The 16,155-nt window shown below is 39.1% G+C and overlaps 2 protein-coding genes across 4 annotated transcripts in view; one reads left to right on the top strand and one right to left on the bottom strand.

The window, feature by feature from the left end:
- Nucleotides 1–16,155, top strand: part of LOC124149181 (phosphatidylinositide phosphatase SAC2-like) — a 401,391-nt gene that overhangs the window by 193,491 nt on the left and 191,745 nt on the right. The gene's annotated exons all lie outside the window — the stretch shown is intronic.
- The window catches only part of LOC124149183 (octopamine receptor 2-like), a 30,981-nt gene that overhangs the window by 12,910 nt on the left and 1,916 nt on the right, over nucleotides 1–16,155 (bottom strand). The window contains exon 1 of one of the 2 annotated variants that reach the window (XM_046520593.2): nucleotides 634–1,130. The exons of the other annotated variant lie outside the window; for it this stretch is intronic. The gene's annotated coding sequence lies outside the window, so the exon portion shown is untranslated. Of the gene's footprint in view, nucleotides 1–633; nucleotides 1,131–16,155 lie in introns of those variants that run through there. 2 annotated transcript variants of the gene reach the window in all.

Below are 16,155 nucleotides of genomic sequence, written 5' to 3' on the forward strand. Positions count from 1 at the left end.
GTTTAAATTTCTTCTGCGTTCAATTTTGTTTGAGTTACAAGATTGGATATTTTTTAACTGAAACACTGGTGGATCATTGAAGTGAAATGTTTGCCTTGCTGATTGCTGTTTCCAGATCATTTTACAAGAATGTAACATGTAATCTTAATCTCTGCATCTGAAAATATGCTCAGACTAACAAGAAGCACAACTGATATTGTGAAAACATATTTTCATTGAGCAAGTACGTGATCTCCTGATTAGGTACGATGTAGTCTTTGACTCCTCGTTATAATACAAGATAGCAATTTGTGCCGAAACTTGTACCCAAGAATCAATGTGGGTGTGCATTATACTCGAGTGCACACTATACATGACAAAATCCAGTGTCATATGACCAAAAGTACATGTACATAACTTGTTTTTGAACGTTTAACCTTTCGAGCAACAAATCCAATTTTGAATATAGATTTTTAGAAATTTATTTTCTCCCAAAGTACAAAATAATGTGTGATAAACGAACAAACCACTGAAGCACACAATATTAGTATTTTAACATTTAAAATCATAAACCCCATTGAAGATGAACTTGAAGTTACAAAATTCAAAAGAAATAATATCTGTATATACATGCAATGACCGATCTATACATACCATCCACTGGGTCATCACAAATATGGAATCGGTCAGTCCATTCATAGACCTTTTTAAATGCTATTCTTCCCTATGCCTTCCTGTAGATTTCGAACCACCAGTTTTTATCCATGTGGTTGAAATGAGCATGGAGATGTGTGACGTATTCACCACCAAGGAGTGTGGAGCATACAGGTCCTTTTGTCAATATGCCTAGAGATACGTCTCCCACTTTTGTGGATGCAGAATCTAATTTGTGATGTGGCTTTGCATCAAATACGTTCCCCCTCTTTGTCCTCTATCTGTGTAGATGTGTTTTCAGAGTAGCAGATACTTTGTTTGCTGAACTTACAGGAATTGGCCAAGTTGTTGAAATCTTGCCTAAATATTTGCATGTAAATACCACAAAAGCTGCTTTTGACTGACAGTCTATCACAAAAGTGGCGTCTATCACTCCGAGAAAATAAACTACTTGATTATATTTAGAGTTTTAGTAGGTAACTATTTTTATGTTTAACAGATGTTTTTTTTATCCGAAATGTGTTTCCTTTTCAAACTGATTTGTTTTTAAAGAGAGCTAGTTTGGTGCAGGGGTTCCTGTCTATGGTTCCCCTTGTCAGTGAGATGTGTAATTTGCTGTTCACACCTTCTCTGATAGTGAGCCTTTGGTAAACAAGTGGTCGTTACTGTGGTGCAACACTCAAGCTCTGTCTTCAGACAATACTTTATCAGGGCAAAACTATTACTTCTCTGTCTTAATGAGATAGTGGGATTTCAACGGCACATCAGCAATAATTCAGCCGTATAGAGTTTGATTTATTATGATAAGGACGAGCAAAGATCACTCCGTACACCATCATTTGTTATTTCAGATTTCCTGTGTATCTTTTTTATGTAATAAAATAATATTTAAAGTCTTTTTTCTCTTTGAATTGACAATTTTATGAAAATGATTAATAATATTGATGAAGCATTATTATGATAAATTACTAAATTTCACTGAATATAAACTTAAATTTTACAATAACAAAAATAGTTCAAATATTTATCTGTGAGTAAACATGAAATGGAATTGCCATGATTCAAACTCCACCAACAACAACAAAATATTTTACGTCCAATTTCATTTTTTATGAGTAGAGAAAAAACATAAACAAGGCATAAACATCATCATCATCGCATCATGAACAACAAACAAACTCTAGGAATGTCAACAACAGCTCCAGTAGCAGCACACAACGTGTTTGGGTTGTTTGTTTTGACAATAATAGAAAACTTCAAATACTCCAGAAAAAGATTGGTGGCTGACACTGGCATAGTCCTAAGCAACATTGCACATTAGGTGTGAAATAACTTAAATAGACAAGAAGAGATTTTTTCACGAAGATCTACAGAGATTATTAGCTGAGTGTTTTTTCGTGCTGTAAGTATCATATATTAGGAATTAAAATAGTGTAATGCAAGCCTTTATGAGTGCTGTCATATTATCTTTTCCTAATATATGATATTAACAATACGGAAACACACGAGGGTAATAATCTATCATATAATGTCATTCTGAAAGAACACACACTGCTATTCACAATAGGAACTTTTTGTAAACCATGTAGGAATACAAAGCCTGAGTAAACTGCCTCATTTTTGTTAAATTGCCAAATGACTTGCAGCCACGCCTGTTTTTATGAGCACTCACACGTTGGGAAACCACTATCTGATCATTGAAGGAACGTGCAATAGTGTTGGAGGAATTAAACCCTACATCTATGTGCAGAGTGAAAGTAGTTCCTGACAGGTGACCTCATTTGCATATTATTGGGTCATGAAGCCCAGTTTATGAGATTCGTTTATCGTATCAATAACACTGACTGTTATTTGATAAAATATGTTGGGAATATTGTTTACAGGTTTTGTTTTTGTTGTTTGCAGTGAATTGTTGTATTTCAATGATTCAAATTCAGAAAAAATGGGTGGCCCAGTCATCGAGGGTGCTGCGATTCACTGTGCAGGGTTATGTCCCTTAGGTCAATGACAAGGTTCGATGCATGTCATCGTACCCAGAGAACATGAATCATCGCTCATAACATCAATCACCAGTTTGTCTGGTCCAGAATTGAATATTTACAGGTCGCTGTGATATACTGGAATATTGTGTGTGGAGTTAAACAACAAACAAACAAATCGGGCGCTTTTCATAAGCTGATAAAGAGACATGCACGCTGTCAGATCGATATGTTTAGACAGGAAAGTGTGTTGTATGTGCAGTGACTGTCTTTATAGTAACCATTGCCCTCAGCCATTTGTTTGACTCAGATTCTTTTACAGACCATGATATAGCTTGAATATTACTAGGTCACTCAGCAACATGACACACTCATACCTTGTCAGGAGAAAACTATTACACCTGCACACACAATTACATATTTTTACTTGGACAAAGTCTGCTTGATTAACAGTGAGCCCACCTCCCTCAAACATTGCTGTGCTACTGGTTGTGATATCACTGCTTAGTACGGCCCTATATCACACAGTACTAAAGGGAATAACGATTGATGGAACTGTTGTTGCATCCTGTTGTCCTGGGCTTGATGGCATTACGTCAGTTATACGCTAAAGCATCAATAGTTAGCATTGACTGTGCTGCACTAAAGACCGTATTGAACCCATAGGGATTACGGATAAGAATATTGGTGCTCAGCAACCTATGCTGGCGATGAGAGGCCACAAATGGATCAGATGGTCAGATTTGGTGACCTGGTTAATTTCATGTCATCGAAACCAAAGTGGGTGGATCGATGCTCATGATGTTAAGTGAGTCAGTGAGTATGGTTTTAAGCCGCTTTAAGCAATATTACAGCAATATCACGGCGGGGGACACCAGAAATGGTCATCAGATGTTGTATCCGTGTAGAGAATCGAACCAGGGTCCTCGGCATGATGAGCGAATGCTTTAACCACTAGGCTACCCGACCACCCCTCATGATGTTAAGAATATAACATGGGGTTTGACTCTATCATGTTTCTAGGTTTGTCACCACGATACCCGTGCTCGTGGGTTTCACCAAAGTGATGAATGTGTGAGACCTGCATCACTTCGGGCTTTCCTCCCATATCAAGTTAACACGCCGTGATATAACTGGAACAGTGTTTAAACCCAAATATTACTCTCACTCACTCACTCACCTGTCAGATAACAGTCAAGGGACATCCTATAACTCCCTGTTATTTCTGCTGATGCTTGGAATGAGTGAGTGAGTTGGGGTTATCACCGCTTTTAGCGCTGATGCTTGGAATGAGTGAGTGAGTTGGGGTTATCACCGCTTTTAGCGCTGATGCTTGGAATGAGTGAGTGAGTTGGGGTTATCACCTCTTTTAGCGTGATGCTTGGAATGAGTGAGTGAGTTGGGGTTATCACCCCTTTTAGAGCTGATGCTTGGAATGAGTGAGTGAGTTGGGGTTATCACCGCTTTTAGCGCTGATGCTTGGAATGAGTGAGTGAGTTGGGGTTATCACTGCTTTTAGAGCTGATGCTTGGAATGAGTAAGTGAGTTGGGGTTATCACCTCTTTTAGCGTGATGCTTGGAATGAGTGAGTGAGTTGGGGTTATCACCGCTTTTAGAGCTGATGCTTGGAATGAGTGAGTGAGTTGGGGTTATCACCGCTTTTAGCGCTGATGCTTGGAATGAGTGAGTGAGTTGGGGTTATCACCGCTTTTAGCGTGATGCTTGGAATGAGTGAGTGAGTTGGGGTTATCACCACTTTTAGAGCTGATGCTTGGAATGAGTGAGTGAGTTGGGGTTATCACCACTTTTAGCGCTGATGCTTGGAATGAGTGTGTGAGTTGGGGTTATCACCGCTTTTAGAGCTAATACTTGGAATGAGTGAGTGAGTTGGGGTTATCACCTCTTTTAGCGTGATGCTTGGAATGAATGAGTGAGTTGGGGTTATCACCGCTTTTAGCGCTGATGCTTGGAATGAGTGAGTGAGTTGGGGTTATCACCGTTTTAGAGCTGATGCTTGGAATGAGTGAGTGAGTTGGGGTTATCACCTCTTTTAGCGTGATGCTTGGAATGAGTGAGTGAGTTGGGGTTATCACCGCTTTTAGAGCTGATGCTTGGAATGAGTGAGTGAGTTGGGGTTATCACCTCTTTTAGCGTGATGCTTGGAATGAATGAGTGAGTTGGGGTTATCACCGCTTTTAGCGCTGATGCTTGGAATGAGTGAGTGAGTTGGGGTTATCACAGCTTTTAGCGCTGATGCTTGGAATGAGTGAGTGAGTTGGGGTTATCACCGCTTTTAGCGCTGATGCTTGGAATGAGTGAGTGCGTTGGGGTTATCACCGCTTTTAGCGCTGATGCTTGGAATGAGTGAGTGAGTTGGGGTTATCACCTCTGTTAGCGTGATGCTTGGAATGAGTGAGTGAGTTGGGGTTATCACCGCTTTTAGCGCTGATGCTTGGAATGAGTGAGTGAGTTGGGGTTATCACCACTTTTAGCGCTGATGCTTGGAATGAGTGAGTGAGTTGGGGTTATCACCGCTTTTAACGCTGATGCTTGGAATGAGTGAGTGAGTTGGGGTTATCACCACTTTTAGCGCTGATGCTTGGAAGAAGAGTGAGTTGGGGTTATCACCTCTTTTAGCGTGATGCTTGGAATGAGTGAGTGAGTTGGGGTTATCACCGCTTTTAGTGCTGATGCTTGGAATGAGTGAGTGAGTTTGGGTTATCACCGCTTTTAGCGCTGATGCTTGGAATGAGTGAGTGCGTTGGGGTTATCACCGCTTTTAGCGCTGATGCTTGGGTCAGATGGGTTTAAGGCTTCATCATTGAACTGCAAGATCTGCATTGTGTGGAAGTGAAGGCTCTCATGTTATCTCAGTGCCTGTGTGATACTTCATCCACTAGGTTGTCTCAATGGTGTTTCTACCTGTTAAGGCCAAAGTCACCCCTAACACAGTATATATGTCATTCACGTCTGTGAGCATGCCGAATGTGTCGCACGCTACAGAGGCTGGTTCCTGGCATGTTTGCATTGCGGTGTGTTTATGATGTGTAGAAACACCTTGTTGTCAAGCCCTCTTAACCCATGAAAGTATCTGATTGAACAGGGTATGGAGTCTCCCACAGGGTTCACACCAGGAAAATGGGCCCTTTACCTCAACATTGTAAATATTCCAGAAGTACACCCACACTTGCCCATACTGTAAAATGGTAAAATGCCCCCTTGTCTTTGAAAATGTGGGCCTTTTTTTCAAATTTAGGGGCTAAAAGCACAAGGCCCAACCCTAAATTATCCCTGCTCCCACCATGTGACATAACACATTTGGTAGCCCCTTTAGTTGTGTAGGACCAGTTACTCCTTCATGGTACGAAGTCACCTTTGACATTTTTTACCAACTGTTTTACCCAACATGGGTAAAAGCATGTTCATATAACAATGTAAGTGAAATAAGGCTCTAAACCCTACTATGTGTCTCTCAGAGGAACAGAAAGAATGTTGCAGGATGTGGAGTCATCCTGCGTACATCCTTACATTGTGAGCCAACTGATGGGTTAAGTGAGCGAGTGAGTATGGATTTACTCAGATTTTAGCAATATTCCAGGAATACCCTTTGTACCCATGCGGGGAATCGAACCTTGTTCTTCGGCGTGATGAGCAAACACTCTAACCACTAGGCTACTCAACCACCCCACTGGTTGGTTATTAGGTGCCTTTGGTTTGAAGACCAAATAGGAAATTCAACTTCCACAAACTGAATACCATGTAAAATATCCCATTTTATTTATCTACTCACACAGAAGGGGGCACAGGTGGCCAAGTCTTCTAAGGAGTTGCATCCCTTTGGTTTGCCAGGAACCTATGATCATAGGTTTAAATCCTGGTTCGCATGATTATTTTTTGGCTCAGTTTGTCAGCACCATAACCATGCTAGTGGGTTTCACTGAAGTTGTGAACATCTTAGACCTGCATTAATTTGGTCTTTTCTCCACATCAACCTGACGTGCTGTGATATAACTAAAATACTCACTCACTCACTCACTCACTCACTCACTCACTCACTCACTCACTCACTCACTCACTCACTCCCTCTCTCAGAGACACTCTATCAATTTCATCATAACAACAGAGCAACAGAAAAGAGAAGAATTAAGGCATTGATTGTCATGGTTTGTTAACTCCTGATATCAACTGTAGCAACCAGGATGGACATAGTAACAGTATAGGATATATTATAAATGTACCACATACCTTGCAGTGATGGTATACAGACTGATGATATGGATTGTACATGTTACAACCCTGGTATATACGTGGCAATATTCCCCTGTATTTGTTGCAATATACATCATTACAAAGTGACCAACTGGATAAACTACAATGTGTACTGAGGTTTCAGCAGGTGTGAGTGACATTGGAGACATATATCATCATGTAAATGAAATCAATGTCACATGTAGGTATTTGCAAAGATATATGACAGTAGCCATTTCACAAAATCATATCTGTATTAATTTTCTCATTAAAGTGTCATGCTCATATTTAATACAGAAACCAAAATCGATGATCTAACGACATGTTTTGTAACAGTTCCAAGTCCATAGTTTAATGACTACCCTTTCATGTCCTTCCTAGTTTTTGAATCCTACGTAGTGCTTGAGACCAACTGGTGAACTTTCAATTGTACGAAGGTTTCAGCAGGTGTGAGTGACATATATCATTGTCAAAATGAGATCAATGTCACATGTAGATATTTGCTAAAGATGCGTGAGAGTTGGTTGGACAATGCTTAACTTTATTTCAGGAGTATATATGGGCAAGATCCATACAGGATTTCATAGGAGTGTATACACAGTAGATGGCCCCATGGATGAGTAATTAGCCAGTTTTATGTCTCTAATGTCGAATCCAGTTCAGCTGAAGTAGCGTTAACGTAATGTGACAAGCAGCATATCACTGTTTAGACAAGATCTGATTTCACCAGCACCAACGGCACTATTGACGTTGATAATATTTGTATGTTGTTGTATGGAGATAAGCTTGTTGAAATACAGCCTTGTGATGTCTGCACTGATGGTTGTGTTGAGGAAGATAGACATGGCCTTATTTAAACATAGATACATGTTTTGAGTTTGTACATTACTGGTTTGGGTCTATTCAAACTTCTAGTATATTCAACCGAATTGGTTCTCTACAAGCTCTGTACAAGCTTTGTGTCATGAGAACATATCCATGTACATTATTAATAGCAAATCTACAAGTTTTGTACAAGCTTTGTGTCAACAGTAAGTGTCTATGCACGTTGTTAATAGCAAACCTACAAGTTGTGTACAAGTTTTGTGTCAACAGTAAGTGTCCATGTACATTGTTAATAGCAAACCTACAAGTTGTGTACAAGCTTTGTGTCAACAGTAAGTGTCCATGTACATTGTTAATAGCAAACCTACAAGTTGTGTACAAGCTTTGTGTCCACAGTAAGTGTCCATGTACATTGTTAATAGCAAACCTACAAGTTGTGTACAAGCTTTGTGTCAACAGTAAGTGTCCATGTACGTTGTTGAAAGCAATCCTACAAGTTGTGTACAAGCTTTGTGTCAACAGTAAGTGTCCGTGTACATTGTTAATAGCAAACCTACAAGTTGTGTACAAGCTTTGTGTCAACAGTAAGTGTCCATGCACGTTGTTAATAGCAATCCTACAAGTTGTGTACAAGCTTTGTGTCAACAGTAAGTGTCCATGCACGTTGTTAATAGCAATCCTACAAGTTGTGTACAAGCTTTGTGTCAACAGTAAGTGTCCATGTACATTGTTAATAGCAAACCTACAAGTTGTGTACAAGCTTTGTGTCAACAGTAAGTGTCCATGTACATTGTTAAAAGCAATCCTACAAGTTGTGTACAAGCTTACGTATTGCCAGGGATGTACTGTTACCAGATGCACACTTATTTTATCACATGAATTGCATTGTTAATGGTCCATCAGTGAGAGACAAAAAACAGAAGTAATGTTGTGTGAATGAATGCGTTTGGCAAAGATAATTCCTTGGGAGTTCCTCAGTACAAATGGCAGCCAGGTCTCCCCGATTGAAACAGCACATGGTCAGTGACTGTGCACATGTCAGAGGGCCAGCCTGATGCCAGTACAAGTACACAGGTCTGTTTTCTTCTTATAGTGAATGGTGTAGGTTTGAAATCATACCCAGTATGATCATGAAAACAGGACTGTCTGTCGGCAGCTTTCTGAGTGCTTATTATTAAGGAATTTTTCACAGGAGCACCTTTGTAACTGGAGAAGATTTAGGTCAGTGTGTGATGAATGAGGGGGATGCTTATTGTGTGTGCTGGTGTTATAGACTCAGTTGGCTTATGTTTTTTAAAGAAAGAATCCCATAAAAAACTGCACAAAAAACTGCAAGAGTACTCCCCGAAACCCTACAAACACCAAATCTATTTTTAATGTTAATGACAGTTGTTATAGATTATTTTTTTTAAACAAAAGAGAAAGCAGACAGTGCCAAGGGCTCATTTCATGAAAAAAATTAATTCTTGTGTGTTTTTTAAAAATGCATTGCCAAATTATTATTGAAAATATTTATTTTGGGATTTAAATTTTTCTTCTCTTTTTAAACTTTTAGACACAAAATGTCTCTTTCTTTCTGGAAATAATAATTAAACTATTGAAGTTCCTTGGTGCCAAGTTGATACATATTCAATAACCTCTTTTATTAATACAAAAGAAGTAATTATTTGAGCGTAGCTGGTAATACATTTTGTTTGCAATTACAGATTGGATAAATATTTCTGATATGATGTCAAGTCTAATGACTCGAAAGAAAATGTCACATTTCTTAATAACTTTCCCAATGTTATATGTTATGGAATAGTTGAAACTTGATTGTGAAGAAATAATCTAGAAGTTGTGAAATACTTTCAAACTTCTGTGACAATCTTGTATAACACTAGATTGCAGTCTGCAAGCCATCAGGTGGAAGACCTAAGCCTTAAACTGTCAGCTGGGAATGTATTACATTTGTAATCATCACATAAAAAACTATTTCAGTCTGTTGTCGTCTCTCCTGTCATTTCATCATTCAAAGACAAAGAAATCTTTTTCCACAAATGACTCTTCTTTCCTCGACCTGTAATATTCTCATTTCTGCCAGATAATGTTTTGTAATAATTGTGATTTGGTGAAACGTGTAGTGGGCACAAGACAGAAGCTAATTTACCGAGGTGTCATGTGTTAGCTGTGGTTATTTTGAAAGTGAAGATCTTGTTTCAAGATAAATGATTGCTCTTTTTCTTTCAGGACTAACTCTCATATTAATTGTCTGTCTGGCTTGTTTGACTATGAGGAAATGCCTGACCACCCGATGCTGTTAATCGCCTCTTACAACAAGTATAGTCGCCTTTTACAGCAAGCATGGGTTGCTGAAGACCTATTCTACCCCAGATATTAAACAACAAACCAACCAATCAACCACTATGTGCCAGGTCAGCACATAGTGGTTGTAGTTGTTAGCTACTAGCCTCATGCCAGAGTCTAGTGAAATTCTGTTCGGTCTCTTTTGCTCTGCTACTATTTGTTCAAATAATAACTCTAAATTCTACTGAAAATGATGCTGCGAGCTAAGTTTGTGCTGGTAGAATTAAAAGTTTTTGGCTCAGACTGATACGTTTGTGACAATTTAAAATATCAATAGTTACCATCAGTGAGGCGTTACGCTATTGATTGTGTCGACAGATGTAATAAAATGAACAAATGTACTCATTTACTCATCTATTCAATTGATCTGAATACACTTGCTTGCAGAGAAATTGGTATCCATTTAGAATATGTTTTTAATTTTATACCAAAAAATAATCATAGGCCGCTGTTACACCTAGATAGTCATGTTTGTCATAAAAGGTGACTATGCTTGTCGTAAGAGGTGACTAACGGGATCGGGTGGTCAAGCTCGCTGACTTGGTTGAGGCATGTCACCGTATCCCAATTGATTAAATCGATGCTCATGATATAAATCACTGGATTGTCTGGTCCAGACTCGAGTATTTACAGACCTCCATCATATAGCTAGACTATTGCTGAGTGTGATGTTACAGAACAAGCAAACAAACAAACAAACAAACCGTAAGAGGTGACTAATTCGGATCCTGGTTCGCCCCGATTAAGTTTCTAGGTCTGTCAGCACCATACCTGTGCTCATGGGTTTCACTTAAGTGGTAAACGTCTGAGACGTGCATCACTTCAGGCTTTCCTCCCACATTAAGTGGTATAACTAGGATACTGTTAAAAGCAGCGTTAAACCCAACTCACTCACTCACTACTCAAGCTATTAGAATACTTTAGCAAGTGTTTTACTTATATTGGTATACTGATATTTTTAACTATCGCTCCATGGTGAAAATGTCATGGATAGTGACCCCTTGTTATAAGGGAGGTTCTTGAACTCGATGGATCCGTGGAGTTGCAGCATTAGACCCAGTAAGTGCCTCATGCTCCCCTGAAGGTGCTCTCTATTAGACATGCAGTGGGGAGAGAGTGTTTCCTCTCACCTCACCCCTTCAAATTGAGACACTCATCACTCAATACAGCAAGCAGCATAGGTTTACCCAGGAATGTGATGAATAAGTCATTGAGTTTGGTTTAATGCCACTTTGAACAGTATTTCAGTCATATGATGGCCAGTTTGCTTGATATGGGAGGAGAGAAAATGATGCAGGTCTACTCCAGCCGATGCCGTCTACATTTCACAACTTTTGAGGTATAATCGAGCATGCTCTTTTTACGAAGATTTCAAAGTGCATCCTACGACTCTTGCTTAATAGTTGTTTGATCTAGGCTACAACATTTGAAACCTCAGTAAGGCTTTCAAGCAGTTTTATAGACATTTCCAGACTTGACCCATCACTGACAAAAAAGATGTCAGATGCAATTCCCTGGTTTGACTTGTACCATATGTTCTCGTGTTTGTTCAGGTGAACAATTGACTTGTCTTTGCATGTGTTTGTGACAGGTGGCACTGGTGGGGTTTATCCGCTCAGGTTTTTGCAAACACTGGGTATCATCCCTATTTGATAATGGTTCATAAACACATGCTTATGATATAGTCAGAATTGTACAATGGATTTCTTATGAATATGGAAAGGGTTTTGTCACTTCCAACTCATGATCATAGGTTTCTGGCATGCCTATAGCGACACAACATGCACCATCACTGCAACCATCACCATCACCATCACCATCACCACCACCATCACCACCATCACCATCACCACCATCACCACCACAACTACCACAACCACCGCAACCACCACAACCACCACAACCGCAACCACCACAACCACAACCACCACAACCACAACCACAACCATCACCACCACAACTACCACACTTACCACAACCACAACTACAACCACAACCATCACCACAACCATTACCATATGATCTGAAGAAGCAAAGCTAGTGACTGACATTTAAAAGTAAAACTAATTTAATTAAAATCAAATATCACAGCTAAGATACCAACATAGAGACTTCTACAGCTTAATCTGTCTTGATGGATATTCCAAGTGATGCTAACAAGGCGAAACTCTGAAATTGGAATCGCTGGAGGAAGCTTGCCATAATTAGAAAGGAAATACTTTGATTTACGACTGCAAAACACAAACTAATATCTCCCTAACCACAAATTATTTTCATAAAAACATTGGATGAACTTCAGATTATTTCCAACTGTTTGAAATGATTGGTGATGCTATGGGCAATGAAATCTCTTCGGCAAGCTATATCTATGATCTATAATTGATTTTGTGCCAATCTACTTATCTATGAAAAATGAAATCAAGAGATCAGTTGATATAGATGTGATATTAGACAAAATTAATTAACAGGCCTCTATACAGTTAGGGTAGCCTAGTATAGAACTTTATCTGGTGGGTAGCTTGATTTGACTTGTGAACACCTGGTGTCATCACTGATTTTCAGATACACATTATTTTCACAACTAACTAACCTTTTTTTCCCAATGGGATTTGTTCTAGTGGTTATTCTCTAACATTGACATTTTATTCTTACAGCCTGCCAAAAAGAATTCTTGTTGTTTTATTATTTTTCACACAATGTTGTTGCCATATGTAATATTTTACGTTTAATGTTGCTAACTCTTGTTTTGTATTTATTTGGGATTTGATTCATAAGCAGATGTTTATGATATAGCTGGAATTGTACAATGCACTCTGTCTAGCTATTTGTAGAGATTTCTTAGGAATATGGAAATGTCTTTTGGTGCTTATATTGTCAGGCCAGAGAGTGGAGTCTGATTCCTCATGGCCACAATTGTGTGAAGCACCTTTCAGGTGTTCCCTGCTATGGTGTTCAAAATGTTAATACCAGAGAAAAATAAGTCTACCAAAACAGATTCCATTGGACGTAATATAGTGGTGAATATTATATAAATGGATCACTGAATATCAGTGATGACACCAGGGCCCACTTGCACAAAGCGATCTTAGCTCTACGACTATTGTAAGTATATGTTAAAGTATGGAAGTTACGATCATCTTAGCGCTAAGATCGCTTTGTGGAAAGATGTTCGCAGAAAGAGTGAGCATGCCCTGCTCTACCAGTAACACCTCAACTCACACCATTAAGTAAATGTTGTGTAACAACCTACCCACTCACTCATGCACTCTGTAATTGATAGTATATGGGCAGATCATATGATTGTGAATATGTTCATATGGTAACTTGAGGTGATGTGAGGTGAAATGGGGTTTCAAGTTCCATTCAAGATTATTGCACTTGTATATCGCTGTACATGCACGTGTGTGTCTGTGTGTTGCTGCTTGTAATTGACCGGACAAATGCTGTTTGTTTTTGTTCCTAGCCCACTGAGATACCATGCTGCAGTTTAACATGACTACCCCATTCAAACAAAGATTAATGACTCCAAGCCGACCAGTCCTTGTATTAGGCCCTTAATGCGGAGCGTGAGACAGGGTGACAACAAGTACCATCAATAACAATTGGTATGATGCAGCTAGAGATCGAACCACCGACCTGCCGCTCTACGGGCTGATGCTCTATCTACTTCACCACAGAGGTGGTCCTTGGTAGACTGTATTCTGTTAACATTTGTCTTTCAAGTAAAACATAAATAAATCAATACCGAAAACGATTTGACCAAGGCTTTGTCACAACTTAAAAAGCATGTTCGACATTCGTCAAGTGACATTGATGCTGGCAAAAACTACAGAGCACATATTAAAATGTCAAGCACACATGATAGGATATCATCTGCAATGAAGTAACTTAGCTGATGCGGAAACGACTAAATCGTGACATTTGAAAAAGTGAGAAGGAGTCTGATTAGTTGTCTGAAGAGGCAGCCAGAAGGTCAAGTTCGGTGAGTTCTGACCGACTGTGATGCACATATGAGAAAAAAAGTATGTCTTCTATCAACACTATTATGAGTTTTCATGAAAGAAGACATATCTATTGTTGACAAAACTCAAAGTAAAGCATGTGCAAACGACTTTTAAAATATTACTTTCCCAATGTACCATATTTATAAATGTTACAGTTTGTAATTTGAAAATATTCTAACATTGAGTGTCATCCAGTTTGGTGACATCGACCTTGGTGAAGTCTTTGCAACCAGCATGACCAGTCAGCACAAGATGCTACCATGTTGCTATTACCGGTTCCATATGCTGGAGCAGTTATTGTCCTCAAGAAATAACAACTGTTGGCATTCTGCTCCGGCTTTCAGACATTTTACACACAGACAGACACGCGCTCGCACACACACACACACACACACAGACGCACATGCACATGCACATTGCTACATAAATGAATAATCTTGGATCAGCATTAAACTCCATTTGAGCTCACCTCATCTTAACTGTATTAGGACATATAGATGAGCAGATTCTGCACTAAAAGATGCATGGAGACCACAGATGTCTTTATTGGGCTTCTTGTCATTAATGCTTTGTTATAACGGCTTAGTGTCACACTGCAGATTTGTATGGCGAGGCTCACATCCTAAAGGCTAGAATATACATTCAATCTAGGCTATTATTCTGATACTATTTAAAGAATTTTACTCTTGCTGCATGAAATTTTAAGAAATTTATGATGTTTTAGCATGCAGTTATGAAAGATTTAAGAGTGATCTCATAGTGAGCCGCCATTTATGAAGGATTTGTCAAGGATTCAACAGCTATGAAGGATTTGTCAAGGATTCAGCTGTTTTGAAGGATTTGACAAGGATTCAACAGCTATGAAAGATTTGACAAGGATTCAACAGTAATGGAGGATTCGACAAGGATTCAGCCGTTATGGAGGATTTGACAAGGATTCAACAGCCACGAAGGATTTGACAAGGATTCAACAGTAATCGAGGATTTGACAAGGATTCAACAGTAATGGAGGATTTGACAAGGATTCAGCCGTTATGAAGGATTTGACAAGGATTCAACAGTAATGGAGGATTTGACAAGGATTTAACAGTAATGGAGGATTTGACAAGGATTCAGCTGTTATGAAGGATTTGACAAGGATTCAACAGCCATGAAGGATTTGACAAGGATTCAACAGCCACGAAGGATTTGACAAGGATTCAACAGTAATTGAGGATTTGACAAGGATTCAGCCGTTATGGAGGATTTGACAAGGATTCAACAGTTATGGAGGTTTTGACAAGGATTCAACAGCCATAAAGGATTTGACAAGGATTCAACAGCCATGAAGGATTTGACAAGGATTCAACAGTTATGGAGGATTTGACAAGGATTCAGCCGTTATGAAGGATTTGATAAGGATTCAACAGTAATGGAAGATTCAACAAGGAGTCAACAGTTATGGAGGATTTGACAAGGATTCAACAGTTATGGAGGATTTGACAAGGATTCAGCTGTTATGAAGGATTTGACAAGGATTCAACAGTAATGGAAGATTTGACAAGGATTCAGCCGTTATGAAGGATTTGACAAGGATTCAACAGTGATGGAGGATTTGACAAGGATTTAACAGTAATGGAGGATTTGACAAGGATTCAGCTGTTATGAAGGATTTGACAAGGATTCAACAGCCATGAAGGATTTGACAAGGATTCAACAGCCACGAAGGATTTGACAAGGATTCAACAGTAATTGAGGATTTGACAAGGATTCAGCCGTTATGGAGGATTTGACAAGGATTCAACAGTTATGGAGGATTTGACAAGGATTCAACAGCCATAAAGGATTTGACAAGGATTCAACAGCCATGAAGGATTTGACAAGGATTCAACAGTTATGGAGGATTTGACAAGGATTCAGCCGTTATGAAGGATTTGATAAGGATTCAACAGTAATGGAAGATTCAACAAGGATTCAACAGTTATGGAGGATTTGACAAGGATTCAACAGTTATGGAGGATTTGACAAGGATTCAGCTGTTATGAAGGATTTGACAAGGATTCAGCTGTTATGAAAGATTTGACAAGGATTCAGCCGTTATGAAGGATTTGACAAGGATTCAGCTGTTATGAAGGATTTGA

This window comes from Haliotis rufescens, unplaced genomic scaffold (genome assembly GCF_023055435.1).
Source record: "Haliotis rufescens isolate VD_foot unplaced genomic scaffold, xgHalRufe1.0.p SCAF_39, whole genome shotgun sequence".
In the NCBI taxonomy this organism is placed as follows: domain Eukaryota; kingdom Metazoa; phylum Mollusca; class Gastropoda; order Lepetellida; family Haliotidae; genus Haliotis; species Haliotis rufescens.